Here is a 26,979-nt window from a genome sequence, read left to right as displayed (position 1 = left end):
GCACGAGGTACGTGGTGGCACAGCGTTTCTGGTGGCCCACCGGGCAAGTGGACACCAGCGACTACGTCAGAGCCTGCTCAATCTGTAACCGCTACAAGACGCCTACTCGTCCTCCGGCCGGGCTGCTTCAACCCTTGCCGGTTCCACAGCGTCCCTGGTCTCACCTGTCGATCGACTTTGTCACGGGCCTCCCCCCCTCAGAGGGAAACACGGTGGTCCTCACGGTGGTAGACCGTTTTAGCAAGATGACGCATTTCATCCCTCTGCCTAGGCTCCCATCTGCAAAGCAGACAGCGTCCATCATGGTGCGGGAGGTGTTTCGTCACCACGGTCTCCCACGAGACATCGTGTCAGACCGAGGACCTCAATTCGCCTCCACCTTCTGGACGGAGTTCTGCCGACTCCTCGGCGCCACGGCCAGCCTCTCCTCGGGGTTTCACCCTCAGTCCAACGGTCAAGCGGAGCGCCTGAACCAGGAACTGGGCAGGTCTCTCCGATGCATGGCCGCCGGAGACCAGCGCGGGTGGGTACAACAGCTTCCCTGGGTAGAGTACGCTCACAATTCCCTTCCCAGCTCGGCCACGGGACTTTCGCCTTTCCACTGCGTCTTCGGGTACCAGCCACCCTTGTTCGCCCACCAGGAGCGTGGTGCGGCGTGCCCGTCGGCGCAGGCTTGTGTCCGCCGTTGTCATCGTGCCTGGGCGAGGGGCCGGGCCACTCTTCTCCGCTCTGTTTCAGGCTACGCCCGCCAGGCGAACAAGCACCGGACGCCGGCTCCGGAGTACAGAGTGGGGCAGCGTGTGTGGCTCTCGACGCGGGATTTGCCGCTGCGAGCGGGATCCCGCAAACTGGCGCCCCGCTTTGTTGGACCGTTCCCTATCCAGAGGGTGATTGGCCCGGCCGCAGTCCGTCTGCTCCTTCCAGACTCCATGAAGGTTCATCCCACGTTCCACGTGTCCCGTGTGCGGCCCATCCATGAAAGCGCGTTGGCGCCGGCGCCCGTTCCGCCGCCGCCGCCCCAGCTCGTCGATGGGGGCCCGGCTTACGCTGTCCGCTCCCTGCTCCGATCGCGGCGGCGTGGTCGGGGCCTACAATACCTCGTGGACTGGGAGGGTTATGACGACGCGCACCGCTCCTGGATTCCGAGCCGCTGGATACTCGACCGTTCGCTCATCACGGAGTTCCATCGCTGTCATCCGGACCAACCGGGTCCTCGGCGCGGGCGCCCGAGGAGGGACGGGGGGGACCAGGGGTGAGGGTCCAGGGTGGTCTTGCCCACTGGTACCGGGGTCTTCTGCCCCCGCGCCCGTCGATCCTGCGTCTGGCGAGGTGTCGGACGTTTCAGCGGTGTGCTGACCCCTCCACCTGGCCACCCGGGGTAGTGCCTTCCTTTTAGGTTTTTTTTTGTTTTGTTATTTTCGGTTCCTGGGGACGTCGGGAGCCGTCCCTTGTGGGGGGGGTTCTGTCACGTGCTGGTGCCACCTGCGACGGGACCACGCCCCCCTGTCAGTGGGATCACCGTCACCTGCCACGGGTTCATGGACAGCGCTATATCAGCGCCGCCAGCGCAGACCCGAGTGCCAGTCTGTCCCTTGATGCTGCTTCGCTCATCATTCCCGGAGAGAATTGACTCACTTGACTACTCGAAACCCTCGCAGAATCGTTGTCCTCTCCAGCCCGATCGCCGCTCCAGCGCCAGCTGTTCCCATCATCCCCTTCAAATAAAGTCCGTCGTTACGCACTTGGCTGTACTGTCCGATCCTTAACAGCAGCATTCCCCAAGTATTTCTTCAACTTCTTCACCTACACACGCAATTTCTCCAGAAATTGCAAATTTCTAGTTTTTTTTCTAGTTATTCTACTTATCCCGCCCGCTTATTTGACGCTTAACTAGTTCAACACACTTCAACCGATTCACTCCGTTCCACTTTTAGCTTATTCCAAATATTAATGACACCGTTGCTCTCGTTTTTTTCATTCAAAACATTTTCCGTTTTCACAAAATTCACAAATTTCCGGCAAATATTTCCCCATTCATTCTTAAAGGCACATTCAACATTTCACATTTACGTCATTCCAGTTTGAAATTCACATCATTTAACACATTCAAATCACATTGGGGGACATTACCAAACTTGCCAAATTAAAAACTTTTACGTTTTCGCGTTTAAAATTTGTGCAAAATTTCACAAAATTTCCTTTTTCACTACTCATTTCTACATATTTTAATCGATCCAACCCATTCCAACTAATTTACTTCTTTCCAGTTTGAAATTCACATGATTCAGCACATTCAAATCACATTGAGGACATTACCAAAATTGCCAAATTAAAACATTTCACGTTTTAACGTTTAAAATTTGCGCAAAATTTTGCAACATTTCACAAAATTTTGTTTTCTACTTCTATTTTCTACATTTTTCAACCTATTCAACCTATTCCAACTTTAAACATCATTCTGCGGCATTCCCCAAGTATTTATTCAACTTCTTCGCCTTCACACGCAATTTCTCCAGGATTACTCACTTATTACATTTTCTAGTTTTTATTATTACAGCAGAACCTCGGTTTTCGAACGTCCCAGTTCTTGAACGAATCGGAATTCGAACGAAAAATTCGAGATTTTTTTGCTTCCGATGTTGAACAAAAACTCGGAAGTTGAACCTCGCGAGATGAGCCAAGAGGACCCGAGAAAACCTGACCGGACTGGAATTAACTGCAGAACTTTGTCGAGCTTTATCATCCCGATAAACCCGGAACCAGCTCAGTAGCCTAGTGGTAGAGTGTCCACCCGGAGACTGGACGGTTGTGGGTTCAAACCCCAGCCGGGTCATACCAAAGACTATAAAAATAGGACACATTGCCTCCCTGCTTGGCACTCAGCATTAAGGGTTGGAATTGGGGGGGTTAGATAACCAAATGATTCCCGAGCGCGGCACTGCTGCTGCTCACTGCTCCCCTCTCCCCCAGGGGATGGATCAAAATCACATGGGGATGGGTTAAATGCAGAGGACAAATTTCACCACACACAGGTGTGTGTGTGACGATGATCATTGGGACTTTGGGACACCAGAGCTATGTATGCTTTTATTGACATTGTCATTGGCCACTTCCACAAAGTTCTTAAAAGAAGGCAGAAACAAGTTACTCTAGATAAGTTCTTTACAAAAAGGAAAGAACGCCCAGTGGAAGAGTCTTCCCAACCGAAGAGATTTGCGAGAGAGACAATACCTACAGACGAGTTTCCTGATGTTTTTATGGAAGGGGATTCACCTTCCAACCAATAAACGTTTTGTTTTCATTGGTGAAAATGCTGTACTTAAGAAAATGTTTTTGCTGCACACGAACTTTGATACAGTATACTGTATGTTATCTTTCATTAGAATTTCTGCCCTTTTTTTATTTTATTTTTTACAATTGGTGAAATTGAGAATATGTTTTTGCTGTTTTTTGCACATGATCTTTGATATGTTGTCTTCCATTGGTAAAAATAATAAAAAAAATGTTTTGATATGCTTTTTTTCCCCTTACAATTTAAACAGATATCTCTTACTATTAGAATAAAACACTCAAGCTATATTTCTGCAATTTTTTTCTTTTATGCAAATTCAGTAAACGAGGCTGGGGTACGAGTTGCTACAGATACGACAATACCAGCCTAGCCTACTCTATTAATTCAGTTTATTTATTTATTATATTATTTATTTATATTATTCATTTATACATTACCTACTCACTTATTTATGCAGTTTATGGCGTAGAATGATGAAAAATATGCTTCAAAAAGGTGTTTTCCTTAGTCTTGGAACGGATTAAAATATTTTTCATTATTTGTAATGGGAAAAATAGATTCAAAATTCGAACAAATCACTTCTCGAACCGCCTTCTCGAACGGATTGTGCTGAAGAACCGAGAGCGGGCTGTATTATACTATTATTATTATTATTATCTGCCAGAAATAATTCTTGGGATCCAAAAACAGAGAATACTGTCGCTCCCAACATCTTTGCTGCAACTTCTTCCACGCTGCATATTGGGTGGTGGGGCATCTTCAAAGACTTCAACACGGCTCTTCTGTGAGTCTTTAGTGGCATCACATTGCATTTTGCTGCCGTGTCTACTTTCATCTCAACGTGTTTGTCGTTTATATCCATCGTGACAAATCCCTCAACTTTCTGAGCACTTTCAGAGTTGACACAGCCTGATTTTGTTCTTGTCCTTCTTGTGTGTCGCGACCATGGATGAGACCCAGTCAGTTGGCTCTGTGACTGGCGTTATGACATCAATGCACTGCATACGCTCAAGCGCTTACTCTCTCGCACATTGCAATAGGGACGCGGTGGGCAAGGCGGACCACAGGCTGCACATTGGGATCCAGCTTCATGGAGTACGTGACAGAAAGTTCTCCCTGCTCGTTGCTGAATAGGTCCTTGTACTGAGCTAGTACTTGTAAGCTGAAGTCAGTGTTGCTTTCCACGGTGACCTGGTGGACATCTAGGCTACGTTTGATGTCTGGTGCCTCCATAAGAGACGAGGCTGACCCTTGCTTGATTAGTTGTTATCCGTTTGTTACTCTTCTGTGAGTCTTTAGTGGTATCACATCGCATTTTGCCCCGGTATCAACTTTCATTTCAATGCGTTTGTCATTGTCGATTTGATATAGACCACCTGACTGTCTGCCTCAACACCATCCACATAAAATGTCTCTTCATTGCATTCACTTCGATTTCGTTCACCGATCGTCTCGTGGCTCTACATAGTTGGTTGCATGGTTTAGACTTACAGCACTGTTTGTAATGATGAAGCGTTCTGCAGCTGTGGCACTGCTTACCGAATGCAGGGCAACTTTCCCGCCTAGTTGCGTGGCTACCTCCACAGTTTAAGCATTGTGGGATAGTTTATGGAGCGTCCAGTGGTTTGGAATTTGGCCAAACTACTTACTTGGTGCTGGCTTAACCCGCATCAATGCTGGTAGCTGCTGTTGCTAGTGTCTTACTGCTTTCTTCAATCATCTCATGAATGCGGGCGATTGAAATGGGAAATTAAGAAGTCAAAAATTTGAACATGAACAAAAATTTGAATATAAACTAAAAATTGGTTGGAAGTAAATATTTACACTATCAAAAAACAATACTTACCTGATAAAAACCTGAAAAAAGGAAACACAGTTATACTTACCTATGCCGAGATCACATATTCACGCCCAATCGGTGCCTGCAAGAAAAGAAACAGAAATACACAAGAGCGAAAACAAAAAGTTAATAAGCTAAAATAAGTAGATGGGAAATTATCCGGAACAAAACGCAAATTGCTGACATGAAACTATATAAGGACCGCTCAAAGCAGGAAACTCAGTCTCGATGCGGCCATGAAGGAGGAAACAGCTCCACATGCAATAAAACTAAATTTAGCTGCAATTCCCGTGTGCCAGACCTGAGGAAGGCACAAAAGATGCCGAAACGTTGTCGATGGCCACACAGAGGAAATAAAAGGGAGCGCAAACTAGCGGCGATAAGAAAACAATTAGACGCAAAATTATAATTTACCCACGCTCTACCCAGATAGGATGCAGCACAGAGCAAGATGCTCTCGCTCCACCCAGATAGGGGAGTCGATGAATTAAGTGTGAGGTACGACTAATTTGACCGCAAATGCAGCTGTCAATCTATCATGCCAAGTCGAGACTCATTTATTACATATATAACAAAGGCGACCGGACAGGCAAAGCACAAACACAAAAAACAAACAACAACTACAAAGCAAATACATGTTTATTAAGCCCAATTTGGCCTGACCAGCATGGCTGGCGCAGCCACAACGGACAGGGTGCTCTGGGGCTGGTTGTGGGACGTGGGCGTGGATGGTAGGACCGTGCCTTTGCTCCTCTCCTTCGGGGGAGGAACTTCCTACTTAATCCTAACTCGCCTGTGCCACCTCCACTGCCCCCCCACGTTTCCAGTTTCCATTGAGCTCCTGCTGCGCCTGTGCGCTGTCCCCTAAACCGATCCTACCCTAACCCTAACCTAACCCCAAACCCTAACCCCAACCCTAACCCTAATCCAAATCCCTCCCTGACTCCCAATATGAAAAAAAATTCAACCTGTAAGTCAAAAATTGGAAATTAAGAAGTCAAAAATTTGAACATAAACACAAAATTGAATATAAACTAAAAAGTGGTTGGAAGTAAATATTTACACTATCAAAAAACAATACTTACCTGATACAAACCTGAAAAAAGGAAACACGGTTATACTTACCTATGCCGAGATCACATATTCACGCCCAATCGGTGCCTGCAAGAAAAGAAACAGAAATACACAAGAGCGAAAACAAAAAGTTAATAAGCTAAATTAAGTAGATGGGAAATTATCCGGAACAAAACGCAAATTGCTGACATGAAACTATATAAGGACCGCTCAAACCAGCAAACTCAGTCTCGATGCGGCCATGAAGGAGGAAACAGCTCCACATGCAACAAAACTAAATTTAGCTGCAATTCCCGTGTGCCAGACCTGAGGAAGGCACAAAAGATGCCGAAACGTTGTCGATGGCCACACGGAGGAAATAAAAGGGAGCGCAAACTAGCGCCGATAGGAAAACAATTAGACGCAAAATTATAATTTACCCACGCTCTACCCAGATAGGAGAGCGCATGGATGCCGCACAGAGCAAGATGCTCTCGCTCCACCCAGATAGGGGAGTCGATGAATTAAGTGCGAGGTACGACTAATTTGACCGCAAATGCAGCTGTCAATCTATCATGCCAAGTCGAGACTCATTTATTACATATATAACAAAGGCGACCGGATAGGCAAAGTACAAACACAAAAACAAACAGCAACTACAAAGCAAATACATGTTTATTAAGCCGAATTTGGCCTGACCAGCATGGCTGGCGCAGCCACGACGGACAGGGTGCTCTGGGGCTGGTTGTGGGACGTGGGCGTGGATGGTAGGACCATGCCTTTGCTCCTCTCCTTCGGGGGAGGAACTCCCTACTTAATCCTAACCCTAACCCTAACCCTAAACCTAACCCTAAACCCTAACACTAACCCTAACCCTAACCCTAACCCTAACCTATCAAATTTGAATGTAAACAATTGCAAATAAGCATTATTTGGGACAAAAAAAGCAGTTAAAAGTAAATACTTACCTTAATTAAAACCACAATACTCACCCAAAACAAAAATATACTTACCTAATCCGGAGATCACAAATCCACGCCCAATCGGTGCCTGCAAGAAAACAAGTTACTATGCTAAAGAAACAAGCGCAAATCGCTGGCTCCGCCCACTTGGAGGAGTGTATATAAGCACCGCGTTCGGAGCAGGAGCTCTCAGTCTCGATGCGGCCGTGGAGGAGGAAGCAGCTCCCCATGTGATGAAACTAAACTAAATTTAGATGCAATTCCTGTGTACCAGACCTGAAGAAGGCACAAAAGATGCCGAAACGTTGTCGATGGCCACACAGATGAACAAAATTTAGCGCAAAATGACGCCGGTACAAAACCAATTGGAAACAAATAGTAATTTACCCACGCTCTACCCAGATAGGAGAGCGCATGGATGCCGCACAGAGCAAGATGCTCTCTCTCCACCCAGATAGGGGAGTCGATGAATTAGGTGCGAGGTACGAATATTTAGTTGAACGCAAGCGCAGCTGTCAATCTTACATGCCAAATCGAGACTCACTTATTAATTATATAACAAAGGCGACCGGATAGGTAAAGTGCAATCAAAAACAAACATACAATAAGCACAAACACGTGTTCAAGGTCAAAAACGATCTTTATTAAGCCCTAATTAGTCCTGGCCATCATGGCGGGCGCGGCCGCAACGGGCAGGATGCTCTGGAGCTGGTTGTGGGGTGCGGGCCAGAATGGTAGGACCGTGCCTTTGTTCCTCTCCTTCGGGGGAGGAACTCTTTACCTAATCCTAACCCTAACCCCTAACCCTAACCCCTAACCCTAACCCCAGCCCTAACCCTAACCCTAATCCTTACCTCAATCCAATTCCCTGTTTATGTCCTACTAAGAACAGAAATTCCAAACAGAAGGCTCAATTAACATAATTAGGACAAATTTATTAAAATCAATTCGGAATCACTTACCTTAGATACCTAACTTAGATACCTACCTTGAATACTTACCTCAAATTGGTACCACACCTCTGTTCCCCGGACCACGCCCACCTAAAAAATTAGAAAAGACAAAAATCAAAAAAATATATACGTAAATACCTACCCTACTAATCCACATACCTGTAATAAGAAAAATGAGAAACAAAAAATTAAAATACAAAACAAAAAACAAAACAATAAAATAATCAAAATCATAATTCACAATATCAAATCGTAATTGGAACACATTCATTGAGGCTAAAACCAATTTTATTTCCAAAAAAGAAAAAGTCGGAAACAAAAACTAAAATTTGAAATTAGAAACTCTAACCAAACAGAGACTATAAAAGGACGCGCAGCGCAACAGATGCTCAGTGCGTGGAGAGAGAGCAAAGAGGAAACAACTCAGCAGCAATTACAAACAGTAGATTTCAGCATCAATTTCATTTTTTGTTTGTTTGTGTGCCAGACCTGAGGAAGGCCCTAGCGGCCGAAACGTTGTCAAGGCACACTTACATTATATATTGGCCAAACAAAATCTAACAAAAGACATGTTATTAAAAAAAAAACTACTTCATTAAAAACAACGATATTAAAACATTTTTTTTTGATACAAACAAATTTATTATATATATAACAAAGGCGAATTCCAGCCATGGAGCAAGGTTGGACCACGGTCCACTATGGCCGACGCCGCCGCTTTGCTCGTCAGAACCCTGGGCTGGGAGCTGGGAGGTGTGCCGGATGGATGGACCGTGCTTTTGCCCCTGCTTCCAACAGGAAGGGGGGCTCCTACCGCAATCCTAACCCTAACCCTATCCCGCCGTTCGGCCGCTTAAAGTGCCACGGGAGGCGTAGCAACGTGAGAGTGTGCGCTAAGTGCGAGAGGTGGTGTTTTTACTCGCCGCGTCCGCCAGAGGGAGGCAATTCCCCGCCACGGAAGCACCGGCAGCTTACGAGCGTCTCCCCGAGCGCTCGGAAGTCCGTGTGGGGGGAAGATGAGAGCCGTGCGAGGTACCAGGTGGAGCCGGACGGTCACCGGCGCCGCTCGCCGTGCGCGCCGGCCGCCGGAAGTCGAATGCGGCCCCGCGATCTCATCCGCAGTGCTTGTAAAGTGCTGAACCGCTGGGCCGGGGCTATTTTCGGCCACTTGGCGCATGCGCACGGCCTTTCGGCGGTGCCGGGCGGCGTGCGCGAGTGCACCGGCCGCTGGAAGTCGAATGCGGCCCCGCGATCTCATCCGCAGTGCTTGTAAAGTGCCGAACCGCTGGGCCGGGGCCATTTTCGGCCACTTGGCGCATGCGCACGGCCTTTCGGCGGTGCCGGGCGGCGTGCGCGAGTGCACCGGCTGCTGGAAGTCGAATGCGGCCCCGCGATCTCATCCGCGGTGCTTGTAAAGTGCCGAACCTCTGGGCCGTGGCTATTTTCGGCCACTTGGCGCATGCGCACGGCCTTTCGGCGGTGCCGGGCGGCGTGCGCGAGTGCACCGGCCGCTGGAAGTCGAATGCAGCCCCGCGATCTCATCCGCGGTGCTTACAAAACGCCGATCCGCTCGTCTTGGAGCGGTTCGGCACTTTACAAGCACCGCGGATGAGATCGCGGGGCCGCATTCGACTTCCGGCGGCCGGCGCGCACGGCGAGCGGCGCCGGTGACCGTCCGGATCCACTTGGTACCTCGCACGGCTCTCATCTTCCCCCCGCACGGACTTCCGAGCGCTCGGGGAGACGCTCGGAAGCTGCCGGTGCCGCCGTGGCGGGGAATTGCCTCGCTCTGGCGGACGCGGCGAGTAAAAACACCACCTCTCGCACTTAGCGCACACTCTCGCATTGCTACGCCTCCCGTGGCACTTTAAGTGGCCGAACGGCGGGATTAACTCTAAATCTCTTAAGGTAGGCTCACTTGACATTTTTTTAACGGTTCGCGGAGGCGACCGGGACCACCGGGAGGCCGTGAGCGCGCGCCGGGTAGCCGGAAATAGCTCCAAGACGAGCGGATCGGCTGTTTGTAAGCACCGCAGATGGGATCGCGGAGCCTCATTTGACTTCCAGCGGCCGGTGCACTCGCGCACGCCGCCCGGCACCGCCGAAAGGCCGTGCGCATGCACCAAGTGGCCGAAAATGGCCCCGGCCCAGCGGTTCGGCACTTTACAAGCACCGCGGATGAGATCGCGGGGCCGCATTCGACTTCCGGCGGCCGGCGCGCACGGCGAGCGGCGCCGGTGACCGTCCGGCTCCACTTGGTACCTCGCACGGCTCTCATCTTCCCCCCGCACGGACTTCCGAGCGCTCGGGGAGACGCACGGAAGCTGCCGGTGCCGCCGTGGCGGGGAATTGCCTCGCTCTGGCGGACGCGGCGAGTAAAAACACCACCTCTCGCACTTAGCGCACACTCTCGCGTTGCTACGCCTCCCGTGGCACTTTAAGCGGCCGAACGGCGGGAGTAACTCTAACTCTCTTAAGGGAGGCTCACTTGACATTTTTTTAACGGTTCGCGGAGGCGACCGGGACCACCGGGAGGCCGTGAGCGTACGCCGAGTAGCCGGAAATAGCTCCAAGACGAGCGGATCGGCTGTTTGTAAGCACCGCGGATGAGATCGCGGAGCCTCATTCGACTTCCAGCGGCCGGTGCACTCGCGCACGCCGCCCGGCACCGCCGAAAGGCCGTGCGCATGCGCCAAGTGGCCGAAAATGGCCCCGGCCCAGCGGTTCGGCACTTTACAAGCACCGCGGATGAGATTGCGGGGCCGCATTCGACTTCCGGCGGCCGGCGCGCACGGCGAGCGGCGCCAAGTGGCCGAAAATAGCCCCGGCCCAGCAGTTCGGCACTTTACAAGCATCGCGGATGAGATCGCGGGGCCGCATTCAACTTCCGGCGGCCGGCGCGCACGGCGAGCGGCGCCGGTGACCGTCCGGCTCCACTTGGTACCTTGCACGGCTCTCATCTTCCCCCCGCACGGACTTCCGAGCGCTCGGGGAGACGCATTTTTAATTTTATTGCTTAAATCGCATTTTCTCGAAGAGCTGAGCACGTTTTCTGAAATGTGCTCCTCCCGTCACTCTGGTTGGGTGCTGTCATGTAACATGGGGGTAGAGATGGTCCAAAGGGTAGAATATGGATTGTTCACAGGGATAAATTGACAGAGCTAAAATTCCAAATTTGTCCAAAAGATGGCGCCAGACCAAAACATGAGACCAAAAGAGGGGCCAGAATAAGCTAGACCAGTTAAAATAGAAAAGAGGAACACGGTGTCAGAGTGTAAGTCACGCATGGAGGCACAAATGAAATTTTTATTATGTGTTTTTTATTTTTTGATTTCTTTGCTTGGCTAAAAATGTATTCTGTAACCGCTTTAAGCAATATTATTTGTCAATTCGATCAAGGGACCCGTCACTGAGAATAGTGGCGTGACATAAATTGTTTGGAGAAGCACAAATGAAATGTTATTATGTGATTTTAATTTTTTGATTTTTTTGCTTGGCTAAAAATGTACTCTGTAACCGCTTTAAGCAATATTATTTGTCAATTCGATCAAGGGACCCGTCACTGAAAATAGTGGCGTGACATAAATTGTTTGGAGAAGCACAAATGAAATGTTTATTATGTGATTTTAATTTTTTGATTTTTTTGCTTGGCTAAAAATGTACTCTGTAACCGCTTTAAAGCAATATTATTTGTCAATTCGATCAATTCATGTAACAGAAAGTAGGTCAAAGGTGAAAAGGGGAAGTGAAAGGTTTTACCACTAGCTGTGCATTTGGTGGAAAGTACTGCGTGGTCAGGGCGGAAACAGCTGCTAAAGGCCACAGAAAACAAAGCGTGGGAATGCTGGCCAGTCCCTCCATAGGCGTGGGAGTGCTGGCCAGTCCCTTCTATACGCGTGGGAGAACTGGGCAGTCTTACCCTATAGGGAAAGTACAGGAGAAAAGAAAGGGGAGGGGGGGAGACGGAGAGGTCTATAAAAGGTCCTGCTGGAGTAGCTTCAGGGCTTTTTTCCCCAAAAGAGCGCTTATACGTGAAGAGGCCCGGAGGAGTTTCAAGATTTTTTCCAAAGTCCCGAAGATCTTTGTGTGAGACGCAGGATCGCTGGACTGAAATTAACTTGGATTTACTCCCAAAAATTGGACTGGACAACTTTATAGGAGAAATAGGTGAGAGGGATTTATATTTTTTATGTATTTTAGCGAGAGGGGGGAATAGTCATCGGGCCGCCGGATTCCTCGTGGCCAGCCTGTTTCTTTAATTTGGATTTAGAAGCAAGATCGAACTGATCACTCGACTTTGCTTTCACCAAAAATAGCACGCAGCTGGTAATCACCGCTTCCCTTTTTTATGAACTGTGTTTTGCAATCGAATTGTTCTGGGATTGAATGATTTTATTAACACGGGTATCAGTGAGTGAAATTGTTCAGTTTCTGGGGTAATTGAGATTTGTAATTCTATTCCATGTTTCTTCAATAAATGTGTTTTGTATATTACTTACTTCGTTGTACGCGGATTTGTACTGAATATGCAACCGATGGTTTGGGGCCGATTTAAATAAAATAAATCAACGGAAGTGTTTAAATCGGATTATTATTTTGTGTAGAACGAAAAGTTATTTAACTATTTGAAAGGCTCAGGCCCGCTTCCCCTTTTCGACGGGCCGCGTAAAAAGTAACTCTGAGCCAGTTGGAGAATTAAATAACTTTCGTAAATATTTAAAGGAGGAGTGGATTTCGTTAGAAGTGAATTGTTGGAAATTTACTTCTTCTAAATAAATTAACGACGACGGTTGAAATAAATCAGTGGAGTTGGAGGAGAATAAAAATATTTCGATTGTCCGTCGGGCGCGGCTCAGTTCCCCTTTTTGACGGGCCGCGTAAAAAGTAACTCTGAGCCAGTTGGAGAATTAAATAACTTTCGTAAATATTTAAAGGAGGAGTAGATTTCGTTAGAAGTGAATTGTTGGAAATTTACTTCTTCTAAATAAATTAACGACGACGGTTGAAATAAATCAGTGGAGTTGGAGGAGAATAAAAATATTTCGATTGTCCGTCGGGCGCGGCTCAGTTCCCCTTTTTGACGGGCCGCGTAAAAAGTAACTCTGAGCAAGTTAGAGAATTAAATAACTTTCGTAAATATTTAACGGAAGAGTTGAGTTCGTTGAAAGTGAATTCGGTTGAGAATTTACTTCCTTTAAATAACATAACGACGATGATTAAAATAAATCAGTGAAGTTGGTGGAGGATAAAAATATTTCGATTGTCCGTCGGGCGCGGCCCAGTTCCCCTTTTGTCGGGCCGCGTCAAAAGTTAAATAGGACACGATCAAAAAATAGACTTGCCTTCCAAATTAATTATTGGGCAAATCTAAAGACAGCACGACATTTTTATTCGGTAAGAAAGTCGCTATTCTCTTCGAAGCAATTAAGTGGGGTGAAGAACTCCGACGGTCAAGTGCTAGATCTACGTATACGAGGTTAGAATTAATAATATAAAGGGCATTAATTTTCTTCTTAAATGCTATTATTGTCACACTTTTATTAATTCGATTCTCTTTCGAATAAAAAAAAGTTGGTCGGCTCGCTGCATGAGCGACCAAGTGGAACGGACCCATATCAACATTTACTTCGGCAAAACTAGTGCTTGGGTGCGCTATACAAACGAATCCCTGAGGTCTTAACAAAGACATCTAAAAAATATCCGTAACGAATAAGAACTTCAAACATTAGCGGGGAGCCATCAATACGATGCGGTCACTTCGAAGTCCTGCCTCGAATTGAGTTACTCGGCACGCGCTTCGGGTGACTTGAGAGGGATTGGCGTCGTACAGAAATTAGATTGATTCCGGAGGAGTTAATTTAACTCGGGTGGTTAGATTACGGACGAATCTCCGAACCCGGCTAAAACGAACCCGTTACTGGGAAGCCGGGGGCACCTGATTGCAAGAGGTGCGTTTGACATTTTGGCGCCCAACGAGTAGGAGGGGGGTTGTGAGTAAAAATTTAGAAAAAAATAATAAAAATGAGACAATAGAAGAACATTTGTTTTTTTTGTTTTGCTCACAGCTCCAAAACGAACCTGTGTGGAGTTTTTCAGTTTTTTCTTCCCAGAAACTGTCTTAATTCCGCTCACTGATACAAATAAATGTCAGAACGGCCTTGAGTGACATAAGTACAGTCTCTTTAAGGAATAGAGTTTCCTAGAAAAGAACCTTATTAGCACGGGAGGATTAGAACTGTATTGTGTCATAGTAAACGGTGACCGTTGCCCCTCAGCACATTACTTTAAGCATGAGTAAGGAGGAGTTCCTTCACAGCTTGTACTTGTATGGGGTGCTGAAAGTAATGTTTGTAGTATACGCAGAGTATGCAGCAGAACTTGCAAAAGCCAGAGGGGCCGGTACATGGGCACGGATATTGGGTATAAATACAGAAAATGAACCAGTCGACGAGGAGCCTGCAAATGTTTTAGATTTCATGCCAAAACCAAAGCCGAGGAGGAGGCAGATAGTTAGGAGACCGACAGAAGAGAGGGCTTTTTATTTTGAAAGATAAAAAAGAAAGAAAAGTAGGCTTTTCTCCTCTCTTCTTTTTCCCTTTTTCCTTCTTAATTTCATTTTATAATATATACTAATTTCCCCCTTACAAGATTTTTGTTGCTGAACACCTGTGTGGATTACAAGATTTTCTTGTTTCCGGACACTTGTGTGGATTACAAATTTCTTGTTTCCGGACACTTGTGTGGATTACGAATTTTTTTTTTTGTTCCCGGACACTTGTGTGGATTACAAATTTTTTTGTTCCCGGACACTTGTGTGGATTACAAAGATTTTTGTTCCCGGACACCTGTGTGGATTACAAATTTTCTTGTTTCCGGACACCTGTGTGGATTACAAATTTTTTTGTTCCCGGACACTTGTGTGGATTACAAAGATTTTTGTTCCCGGACACCTGTGTGGATTACAAATTTTCTTGTTTCCGGACACCTGTGTGGATTACAATTTTTTTTTGTTCCCGGACGCATCAGAGGATTACAGATTTTTGTCCGCTGAACTCACAAAAGGATTTTTTTTTTTTTTCCTCCCCTTCTTTTCGCCCTTTCCCTTTTTCCGCTTGTTGAGGACGACAGTTGTAGCTCACCAGGAGTAGTAAACGTACATACTCTCCAGACAGTCAAAAATCGGCCACAACGATTCTTCTGAGGCTTATATGGTTCATGACCCTTAACTGTTGGCGACCCGCTGTGACTTACAGGTTCCCAAGAATTGAAGGGCTGAGGGGCTTCGGGCTGATGATTAGTCGTCATTTCCTGTTCGCTACCATAACATTTGAATTGGAATTTGCTGTTGAATGTACCCTTGTTAGGATTTCCTGTCAGTAGAAAAGACTGGGGGGAAAAAGAAAGAAAAAAAAAAAAAACGTGCATCCCGCCGTTGAGAGCATCAATAAGTGAGGCAAGAGTTCTCATATTGGTGTTCTGAGTAGAGGCGACGCAAAAGGCGCCGCTGAGTAACTAAGAGCTGTATCGTCCCTGTCCCGAGTGCACACGGAAAGGCTTCGAAAGAAGACAGCTCGACCCTACAACTGAAAAAACTGCTATTCATTAAAGAGATGGCTAGCGGTGGAAGAGGACTGGACCTCGAACCTGGTAATCCTATGGAAGGAACCAGAAAGGAGGGGTCTAATCCAGACCCTCTGAGACGACATGAGGAACCAGCATGTGTAATATTGTATGGAGGAGGCTTGGAGAAGTGGCCTCAGAAATGGACTGAGTACATAGTGGGATCTAACCCGTCGATAGAGGCGGAATGCCTCTCAACGCGAATGGAAGAAGCCATCGAGAAAGATGGAAGATTTTTTGCCGAGCAGCCAGGAGAAGATGGACTAACAATAATAGTGTCAGCCCACCCTGAAAGGGGCTACACTCGAAGAGAAGCACCTGACTGGTGTGAATGGGGGGCAAAAATGGTGGAGGAATGTAACATGAGAAAAATAATAAGTACAAGTACAGATTTGGACTCAATAGTGAAAATGCTGACCAACGAATCTGGCATCCAGAGCGAGCTTGCAACTCCATTACCTGGAGAAGTGCAGGCAGTGCCTCGCTATTACGAGTGCATGCAGCACCTGGCGAGGATGAGAAGTATTTTGGAGAAAAGAACTGATCAGCCGGTATTCTCCAGTGAAGACGAAGAGGAAGTGCCTAAAGAGGAAGAAGGGTTGGGCACGAGCAAGGACACAGAGGAGCTATGGGAGACCAAGGACACCAGGCGCGAAGGCGCCTTTGCACCAAAGCTCAATCCCCTTATTAGAAAAGACCCCCTACCGTCTTTACCGGAAGAATCAACCAAGAAAGTGATTGTGGGCAACGGAGTGCTGATGTGCCAGTTTGTCGGAGATATTTGGTCACTGACAGGAGACGCCCTCATTGTTTTCACCAACGACAAATTCCGTGCCTGGAACCAGACCTTTGATTCACGGATGAGGTTGATGGCCGGTGAAAAATATATTGAGGACCTACAAGATGCAAGACGGCAGATGGAACATGTCCCGGAGGATCTTACCTTCATCTTCACAAGTGGGGGAAGATCAAAATATCACATGATAATACATGCCGTCGTGCAGAAGTGGAGTGCGGACCTGGACCAGCAGGATTACCTGAAGATGATGACAAAAATTCTGGAGAGAGCGGTGGATGCTGCCATCGAGAGGGGGGCCAGAAGAATAGTTACGGAAGTAAATGGCGTTAGATCTGGACGGATGTCATGGAAAATTGCGGAAACAGCAATTGCAGGAGCTTATAAACTGCAGATATCCACCCCGATCACAGCAGTGGAAGGGCTGGAGTTGGTGTTGGCAATATCAGCCTCTCAAAGAAGAGAAAGGGAATTGGTAGCCCTGGAAGCCACATATGACCAAGCGCTACAGGTGGCTCGTAAAGAGCAGAAGATGGAACAGCAAACAAAACGTAAGGTGACAGTCTTGCCTCATCCATCAGCCAAAACAATTCGAACAGAAGAAGAAAAAGGGGCAGCCTCAAGTGCTACCCCAGAATTGCAAAAGAGGACCGTACGGTCCAGGACACCATCCCCAACTACAGGGGATGAGGACGAAACCGTGACCCACAAAATCAACCCAGAGATAACTAAACCGGGGGGGCCGGATCCGGCACCAACTGAGGTCCCGGCTCCCGAGAAACCACCTCAGGAAAGAGGGAGAAGAATTGAAAGGGAGAGGAGAGTGGTTTTAAGATCAAACCGAGAAGTGGCTGGTACCTCTTACCGAGCACGCCTGACGTCTACTCCCAAAAATAGACCCTCCACGGTTCAGGGCCCACGTCAACAAATAGAATCAAGGAACACCGGAGTTGGGGCCACTGACCATGCTCATACATCCCACGAGGAAGAGGGTAATAATGATGGAGAGGGAGAAGACAGGGAGGCGGCCACCTCGAGTGATGACGTGGTCTCCGAAGAGGAAAATCAGGCTTCGGTGATGTCGGCAGTAGGCCCTCCTGATCCTAATGACCCCCCACCGAGAGTTGTGCTAGGAGCAACCCGGAAAGGATTCAAGAAGCAACAGCCGGTGTTAAGCATCTTCCAGGCTTCGGAAAGGCTGGCAAGGGAGGTTCAATTAGGATGGGTGGAAACCAAGGATGGAAGGAAAACCTATATCCCAGAAGTTAGGCAGAAAGAATACCCCTTCCCACCAGCCTGGTGGGAAAAAATAGAAGGAAATATAGACGTCCCGGTGAAGCTAACTTACAGGGAGGCGATGAATGTGTTAAACACACCAGCCTACCACACCCTAGTAAGTTACACAGATTTGACAAAAAATTTTAGGGAAGGCTTTGTGACCGTAATGTATGACGTATTGTTGCGGAGAATGAAGCAGGGTGTGTATGATGCCGCTCAAGCAGAACTAAGAGCGTGTGAAGAGTTGGACACACACGCTGTTAATCCCGCAATGTCCACACAAACCAACATAATTGGAAACTTCACCCAACAAGCTCAGCCGAGCACCACACAACTGGGAGCGACTTATCTGGAAAATACAGGGATGCCCGGAAATGACCTGGAAAGAGAGACACGAGCCTTTAAAACTTTAAAAGGAATGGTACGCGTAAAGTACCAAAAAGAAAGCGTCAAAGAATATTTATTGGCAACTTGGCCAGTAATCAAAGACGGTCCGGGCGGAGAGTTGTCAAAGAAGTTGTGGCTGCAATATATTACAGCCGAGCCCATTGGAAGGGATGAGACAGCCCAGGAAGCCTACCAGAGGTGGGTGGATGATGAAGAAGATGACGAAGATGCACATATAACCAGAGCTAAAGAAGCATTAAAACAGGGTCTCACCTTGCTGAATGTGTGGCATAAGTTGAAACAAGTGATAAGCCCAAACAGATACGTGCGAGTATTGAGAGCAGTTACCGAGGACAAGGACACCACTTTTGTGAAGCTGGGTGCGGAGGCAACTCTGGCACGAATCGAAGAATCCATAAAGAAATGGGACAGAGTAACAAAACACTACATGGAGAGACAAAAGCCGAATCCATCGGGCAGCACTCGCACTCGCACAGAAGATACACAAGCAAGTCGGAAACCACCACCACAGCCAACTTATGGGAAGGGGCAAAAATTTAATGATAATCAGAGACAAAACACCCGAGAGAATCCCAAACCCCCTTATGGTAAAGTGAATTCAACTGGTTATGTGGCAAAAGATGTGTATGACAAAATGTCACCAGAAGAAAGAAAGGCCCTGGCAGAGGCTCGCAAGGCTGCGGCCCCTGCTGGGCCCAGAAAATAAGTGAAAAAGAGGCGCGGGTCACCCTGTCAGGCGTGTACAGAGAGGGAGACAATCTCTACACTGATATTGATGGAGCTCCATATTTAGTAGATACCGGAGCTGAGGTGTCGATGACCCGCAAAGCCTTGAAAGTGATAGGACACCTAACTGTTATGATGGCAGATGGATCAGTGACCAGCATGCCAATTGGAGTCTGGAAAAGAATCGTTTGGGTGAAAGGGCCCCACAATTTACTGACATTAAGAGACGCCGAAGATCTGAAAAAACCAGCACATCAGCGTCAGCCAGTAAAAGCAAGGTTGGAAAATATTAAAGCAAAAACAGTCCGAGTGGGTCCAACTAAAACCATGCCACTGAATGAGTGGTACAAACCTGTGGATGTGGACTCCGTCCGGATCCAATTGGTCCAAAACAGCGACCTGTCTCCAGATGGGAAGCAGAAACTGACCGCCATATTGGAAAGGGCAGCTGTGGCGTATTTCAAGAACGACTGTGGTGACCTTGGATCAAAATACATCCACACAATTGAAGGAGGAGTGCATCCACCGGTGAGACAATATCCCTTGAATCCCGAAGCAGTGGCTGAAATGGAAACAATCGTGAAGGAACTTCTACAGCTTGGCATCATTCGGGAAGAATCAAATCCAGTGACCAACAGCCCGATTCAGGCAGTGAAAAAACCAGAGGCGTCCGGGGGAGGATGGAGGCCAGTTATCAACTTTAAAGCTCTTAACCGCCGGACGGTGGCTAATCGAGCTAGCCTCATAAATCCCCAGGCATCCCTAAAGACGCTAAGAGTGAAGAAATACAAATCATGCATTGATTTAGCAAACGGGTTCTTTTCACTACGACTGGCCAAAACATCACAAGGAAAAACAGCATTCACGCATAAAGGGAAATCATACGTGTGGCAAAGATTGCCACAAGGATACAAAAACTCCCCAAATGTGTTTCAATCAGCGGTTTTACAAGTTTTGAGTGGTTTGGATGTTACGGTGTACATCGATGATGTGTTTGTTTCAAATGACGAAGAGGAAGAACATTTGGACTTGCTGCAGAAAGTGGTGGAACGAGTCTCCGCTGCCGGCCTCAAGCTGAATCTCAAGAAATGCCAACTAGCTCGATTCCAAGTGGATTACTTGGGATTCCAAGTGACTGAGAACCTAGGAATCTCAGAAGGATTTCGACAGAAAATTGAACAGATTTCGCCCCCGAGATCAGAAACAGAGTTGCAGCGAATACTTGGACTGTGCAATTATGTGCGGGATCATATTCCTCACTATCAGAAACATGCAAGGCCGCTGTACGGCCGCTTGAAGAAAACACCGGAGGGCCAAAAACCAACAAAGTGGCAGTGGTCAGACAAAGACAATGAGAACTTGAATAATTTGAAACAGGCCGTCCGAGAAGCCGTGCGGCTTGAGCCACGAAGTTTGACAGTAAGACTGGTCGCAAAGGTGCAGTGCGAAGAAAATGATGCAATGGTGTCGGTCAGCAACGAAGGTGCCGGTTTGGTGGCCTTGTGGACCTACACCCTGTCCAGCGTCGAGAAAAAATTCCCCCAGGAGGAGAAAGAACTTGCAGTGTTGGCAAGGTACTGGAGTAATTTAAAAGACCTGGCCCAGGGACAAGGTATCAAAGTCCAGACCGGAAGTAACGTGCATCGTTTTCTAAGAAAGACTACAATCGAGAGCACTAAAGCGACCAACATCCGATGGGGCAGATGGGAAGACATCCTACTAGACCCCGACTTGGAAATTGGACCAAATACAACCTCCACAAAGAAGCCGATACCCAAAAAGAGTATGGATGAAGAGAAGCCCTATGAATGGACTCTTTACACCGATGGGTCAAAAAAGGAAGGAGAGCAGAATGCCCACTGGGGGTTTATTCTGAAACAGAATGGAGTGGAGCGTTGCCGCCGCAAAGGAAAGACACCCGGCAGCGCGCAAGCAGGAGAGGCCACGGCAGTGCTGGAAGGACTGTTAGAAGCAGAAAAAAATCACGCTGGACGCGTAAGACTTATAACTGACAGTCATTATTGCGCGCAAGCTCTCAAATTCGATCTAGCCATTTGGGAAGAGAATGGCTTTGAGGGCGCGAAAGGAAAACTAGTGGCCCACTATGAAGTGTGGAAAAAAATAGCCGAGTTACGGCTAAATTTGAGTCTGGATGTGGTTCACCAGAAATCTCATGTAAAAGAAGGAGCTCATTGGAGAGGGAATAACGAAGTTGATCGATACGTCCAGGAAAGAAGGATAATAGTTGTAGGAGCAGAAAAATGGGACAAGACCCCTCGCGGAAAAGTGGTCCCAGACAAGAGCGTGAGGCAAGTCGTGTCGGCAGTGCATGAAGCACTAGGCCACGCGGGTCCACTGCCTACGCGGAAAGAGTTAGAGAAGCTGGAACTCTGGGTCCCTGACCGAATGATTCGTGCGGTTCTGCGGGATTGTAATCCGTGCAACAAATACAACGCAGGGCGAAGAGGACGACGCACGGACGGATTGACGATCAGGAGTACTGTGCCGTGGGGCTCGGTTTGTATGGACGTAGCTGGCCCCATGGGAATAAGTGGCGCAAAGGGTGAAAAATACCTGGTTGTGCTGGTAGACTCGATGTCAGGACACGTCAGGCTGAAAGCAGTGAGAAAAGCCAATGCAAACAGTGTGATCAAGACACTAGAAGATGGGTGCATGTGGCTAGGAATCCCAAAAGAGTTGAGAACAGACAATGGAACTCATTTCAAAAACGCCCAGGTAGACGAATGGTGTCGTAGGTGGGGAATAGTCAGAGTCTATTCGCCTCCCTATACACCACAGGCAAATGGAGTGGCCGAAAGAAGTATTGGCCTAGTCAAAACCTGGTTGGGAAAAAATGCAAACGGGAAAGAGTGGAGTACTAAACTACTTGATTTGGTTGCAGACCTGAACGGGAGGAGTAGGAGCAGCCGGCCCTCCCCGTCCGAAGAACTCAATCAACGACTCTTTGTGTCCCAGGAAGTGGGCAGAACCCAAGACAGCCCGTCCCAGGATAAAGAGAAGTGTCGGTTCAGCGTTGGACAGAAGGTGTGGATCAAGTCAAGGGACCTGAACAGCAACACGGCAGTGAAGGCCAAGTACGACTGCTCGGACATCGTTAGTGAAGTCTTGGACAGGAACACAGTACGACTAAAGAAGAAAGGTATCCAAGGAGTTGAACAGCTGAAGCCGTTATCGGCTGACCCGATTCAAGCCAAGAAGTAATTTAAATAACATATGGCAACGGACTACAGAATAATCCCGGCCTTCGTGCGCATGGCCGCACACAAAGGTGCGGTCATCGTAAGAAGAACGCCAAATGGGATCCAAACCGGAAGGGCCCTAAATCTGGTGAGATTGGCCAAGCGGGGTAGCACACCCGGTGGACCAGAACATTTTCACTGGACATGGGTCGACGAAGCGTGTGTCATTTGTTTGACACCCAACCTGTTGCCTACTATGTGGTCGGGAGTAGGCTTCATGATGCCACCGGTACTGACCACCGATGTAAGAGAACTGGAATTTGCCCAGAGGAATGAGGACAAGCTTCCAGTCAAAGTGTTAGATGCCATGGTATGCCACCAGTGTCGAATTACCATTTTGACACGAATGGTGTTCTTTTCACAGTGGGAGATCGGACCAACTACGGATGTACGGGCTCGACAAATTAGCTCGTGCACGTGTATTTGGGACGGCGATGAGCTGGAATATTGCCCCATGTGTTTAGAACACATGGCAAGAGGAAAATTATTGAAAGTCGGAGAAGCAGAGGGATGGCAAATCACCAGGGCAATGACCCCCCTGGCGACCCTCTATCCAGTGTTGGGAGGAGCATCTTGGCCGGCATATGATAATAATCAGGCCATGAAGAACCTTTATCTGGCCTTGGGCCATTGTTGGCCTTGGCCAAGGCCAGTCGGCCGGCCTGCCCCCGACAGTTATACAGAAGAGGCCGACGAAATGGCCTTGTTTGCTCGTGAGTCGGTTCTTTCCGCAGGAGGAACCGCAGTCCTTGGGGACCTGCTTGAGGGACCTTGGAGGCCCATGACTTGGGCTCGGGCTGTAGCCCAGTTGTTGGCGTGCAAGGACGCACCATTGGTCAAAGTGGAGGCAGCCCCTGCGGAAACAAGCCCGACTGTGAGCAACATGTACTGCTATCGAAGTATTTTGGACATGTGTAACAAGGACTTCCAGTATGTGACAAAAAAAGGAATATACTGTTTTGCCCCTGGGAATAAAGTTGGATCAGTCCTTATAGTGAATGAGGGTGAAGCAGCACTGGTAAGGATTACAGTGAAAATGGCCATCATTCCTTACGAAGGAATATATTCACTGGGAATCAAATTGGAGGCCAAAAGGCTTAGCCAAGTTGTAGCCATAAGAAACGCCGGGTCCCAGATACGGAATGTTCTTAGTGAACAAATACAAACAAGAAAGGAGCACGGCACAGTAGCGGCGATAGAATCTCAAAGAAAGGCCAAGGAGACAGATGACCTTGACCGGTCGGAAGCAAGAGAATGGGATAAAGGTCCCAGCCAGGAGTGGACACAGGGATGTCCAGCTGGAGGAAGCATGTTCCAATCGTTGGTGACGGAAGAAAATCCAACCACTTCTCTCCCGCCAGAAGTAGGAGTCCAAGTGGAAAATCCAACCACTTCTCTCCCGCTAGAAGTAGGAGTCCAAGTGGAAAATCCAACAACTTCTCTCCCGCCAGAGACAGGAGTCCAGAAGGAAAACCTGTTTCCAAAGGCGGAAGGTGGTGGCGTAAGTGACCGACCCGGGAAGATTCTACCGGACTGGACCCCTTTTGATTGGACGAAGTTGTATCCGGCAAATTGCTCTACTCCTGGCTGCGACGGAAGCGGTAGCACACGACCAGGGGCAACTTACCACCGCTCATTTAGAGCTTGTCCGATATATGTGGGGAGCCTCGAGGTGTGTCCCACGCCGGGATGTGATGGAAAAGGAAACACCAGATGGGGTCCGGAGCGTCACCGCACCCTTAAGACATGTCCAGTGCTGGCAGAAATGAAGCGCAAAGCCTCCGAAACCAGAAAACAAGCCGGTGGCCAAGAGAGCAACATGGCAGAAGATGCGGTAGACACCAGGCCGGGGGAACCAGGGCCGTCCACCTCTGATAGGCCGCTAGGAACGTTGGCTCAAGCGGCCTCCTACTATACACTGCGGTCTAAAGAGACAGACCCTCAAAAGAAAAAAAGGGGTCGAGCCGCAGTGGAGGGGTTGGTTAAGCTGTGGAGGCGGCCAGATTCCCAGGGGGGAGACAACTGAAAAAAAAAAGAGAAGAATGTGTACATACGTGTATATGTAAATGAATAGACATGTAATTGTGTATGTATACATGTGTATATAAAAGTATGATAACGATGTATCATTAATGGACTGTACATAACCAATAATAGAAAGAAAACCAGACGGGGACAGCGGAAGGAGTGACCACCTTGGCCAAGGAGGTGGACGTTTTCCTTGGCACAAGGGAGGAGCCAGGGAAGGAGGAGGGGCTGGAAGATCCCCTATAAACCCAGGAGAGAAGAACCAGATCTTCATTCAGCCCTGAGAAGTGACCAACCATGAACTTCCCGCGCGGAGTCAAGAGAAAGAGAACAATGAGCCTGGAGAGTGGGGAGTCACCAATGACCCCCCCAGGCTACACGGATGATCCCGCTGGCTGCAACCCGGTGGAACCAGCGGGTAGGCTGAGCCCCGGGACCGGGGCTTCCACAGACAACGATGGGAAAAACGGGAGGAATCCGTTTTTTGCGCAAGAGGAACAAGAGATTTATGCAAACCGGGAATGGATAGCTCTGGAGCCACTCTACGCGAATGCAGTTCCCGTGAGCAGGAATCCAGAGCCAAATTTTGAAAGGCGAAGAATAACTTTATGTGCAGACGGCGGGTATGAGATTCCCAGCACTTCGCCTTTTTGCGACGAACCACCGAATTTACCCGACAACCCTCCAATGGATTGGAACACAATTGAATGGAGACCATCTATTTTTCCTCAGCCAGCGATATCATGGAAGAAGACCCTGATGACGGATTGGCTGACAGCTATAATACTGTCAGTCATTTTGACAGGCATCCTACTCAGCTTCACACTTTGGAAGAGCGCGGCCCGCTATGATCCGATGGAGATGATCAATATCGAGTACGATGGAACGAAGCTCTTCAATCAAACCTGTTGGGCAGTGGACTTTGGAAGCGTCACCGTGAAATGGAATACATCCATAGCACCAGACATCGCTACCAGACAATATTGGACATCGATGCTGCGACGACGAGAGAAGATGATCGCCTTGCCACTGGAACCAGGAGCAATTCCGCGCGCAGGAGACGAGGAGGAAAGACGATATAAGACAAAAAGGGAAATAGTGAGTGAAGTAACTCACTTTCCCGATCATTTGGGTCTCGTGAATTGGACAGGGCAAATAATAAGTAACATCAGTGCTTGTGATATGAGGTACTTCAAAGCGCCAGAAAACTTTGCTAATCTAACGGTAAGCTTGATTTGCAAGAACAAACGTGAAGAGAAAATTGTTAAAAGAAATTGGATTTTAAAAGTGGGCGAGGAGCATGCGGAATGGTATAGCAATGCCTCGTGTGTCCCGTTGCCCGAATCAAAAGGAGGGTATTGGGAAAAGAGTGGGAAAAGGCCGGATGAATTTTCATTCCCGGCCCCAATGAAAAACACCACGTGCCGTGGCACTTATCCCGGATGGGAGCCGTGCTGGAGTTGTTTAGATTTGGTTTGTGAAAAAACTCAGGATTATTCAAGTAAGCGTCGCCTTAACCGGGTGCCGAGAAGCCTGTCCGACAGCCAGAAGCCAGTATTTTGGGACTGTCAGAGAGTTTTTAGTAGGCTAAATGCGTGTTACTTTAATGTGGGACAATTTTGTGAGAATAATTATCATGTGATAATGTGGGCCTATAAATTCCAAAAGATGAAGTCCCCTGTCGCAGTGTCAACAAGGGGAGGGAGGAAGTTCAACCCAAATAAGGAACCAGTGGATTTTGAATTTTGGCTAAATAGTTCATTTCCATGGTTATGGCAGGTACAGAGACAGATCGCTGTGCCCAGCAGTGACCAGGGCAGACACCGGTTGTACCCATCGGCAAGGCACTTATGGGTTCAACGGTTACCCACTCCTGCCGATTTGTTGACGGTAACTCCGGGAGAATTTGATAAAATTGACCAATGTGTAGTGGGCAAAATTTATGCTGGATTGCATGGGAGGGATTGGACAGTTGGGAAGTCACCAAGATGTGACCTGGATGAGATCAAGCGATCCGTCTTGGGCACCAGGTGGGTTCACAACTGTGCCAGTCTCTTAGTAAACAAAACAGTGAAAGGAATTTTACAGGCATGGTCTGAGATAAACGTTCGGGACCCCGCCAAGACATGGTGGGGATTTAACGGGTATGAGATGAAGCAATGGGTTATACCCTGTTTAAACGTAACAACAAATTACTGGGTTCAATACCAATTTATGTCAACAGTATATTCAAAAGAGACTGATATCAAGCCCACGGGAATATATTCCCCATATATCTATGTGAATCCTCGGCCCTGGGCGATGACTTGTAACACTGAGAAAACAAAATGTTTGATTGCCTTAGCTCGTGAACAATGTGTTACACTGCCTAATTGGAAAGAATATTGTTTAGATAAATATCAAGATGAGAGATACAGAAGTGTAGAAGGGGCTTTGTGGGAGTACGTCTCGCCACAAAACAGGTGGAGGCGGCAGCCCGCTAGAGACCGGGTGCCTTGTAGTACCTGGGTACAAAATGAAGGATTGCTAAATTTAGGCAAGCCAGTGTCTATCCCCTATCGGCTGCCTGCGCTGATGCAGATTGCTGAGGGGCGTGCGTTCCGAAAGAGTCTGTGTGAGGGGCGGCAGTTTATAGGTTTTGATTGGGTTGGCCCCAATAGAATTTTCAATAATGGAACATGTTTCTCCCCGTCAGAGCAGTGGATAAAATGTGGTCATGGAGACAATATTCATGATTGCACTTGGTATGAGAAGATAGGGGCG

Source organism: Syngnathus scovelli, chromosome 14 (genome assembly GCF_024217435.2).
Source record: "Syngnathus scovelli strain Florida chromosome 14, RoL_Ssco_1.2, whole genome shotgun sequence".
Taxonomy (NCBI): domain Eukaryota; kingdom Metazoa; phylum Chordata; class Actinopteri; order Syngnathiformes; family Syngnathidae; genus Syngnathus; species Syngnathus scovelli.
Note: the sequence above shows the minus strand (reverse complement) of the source record.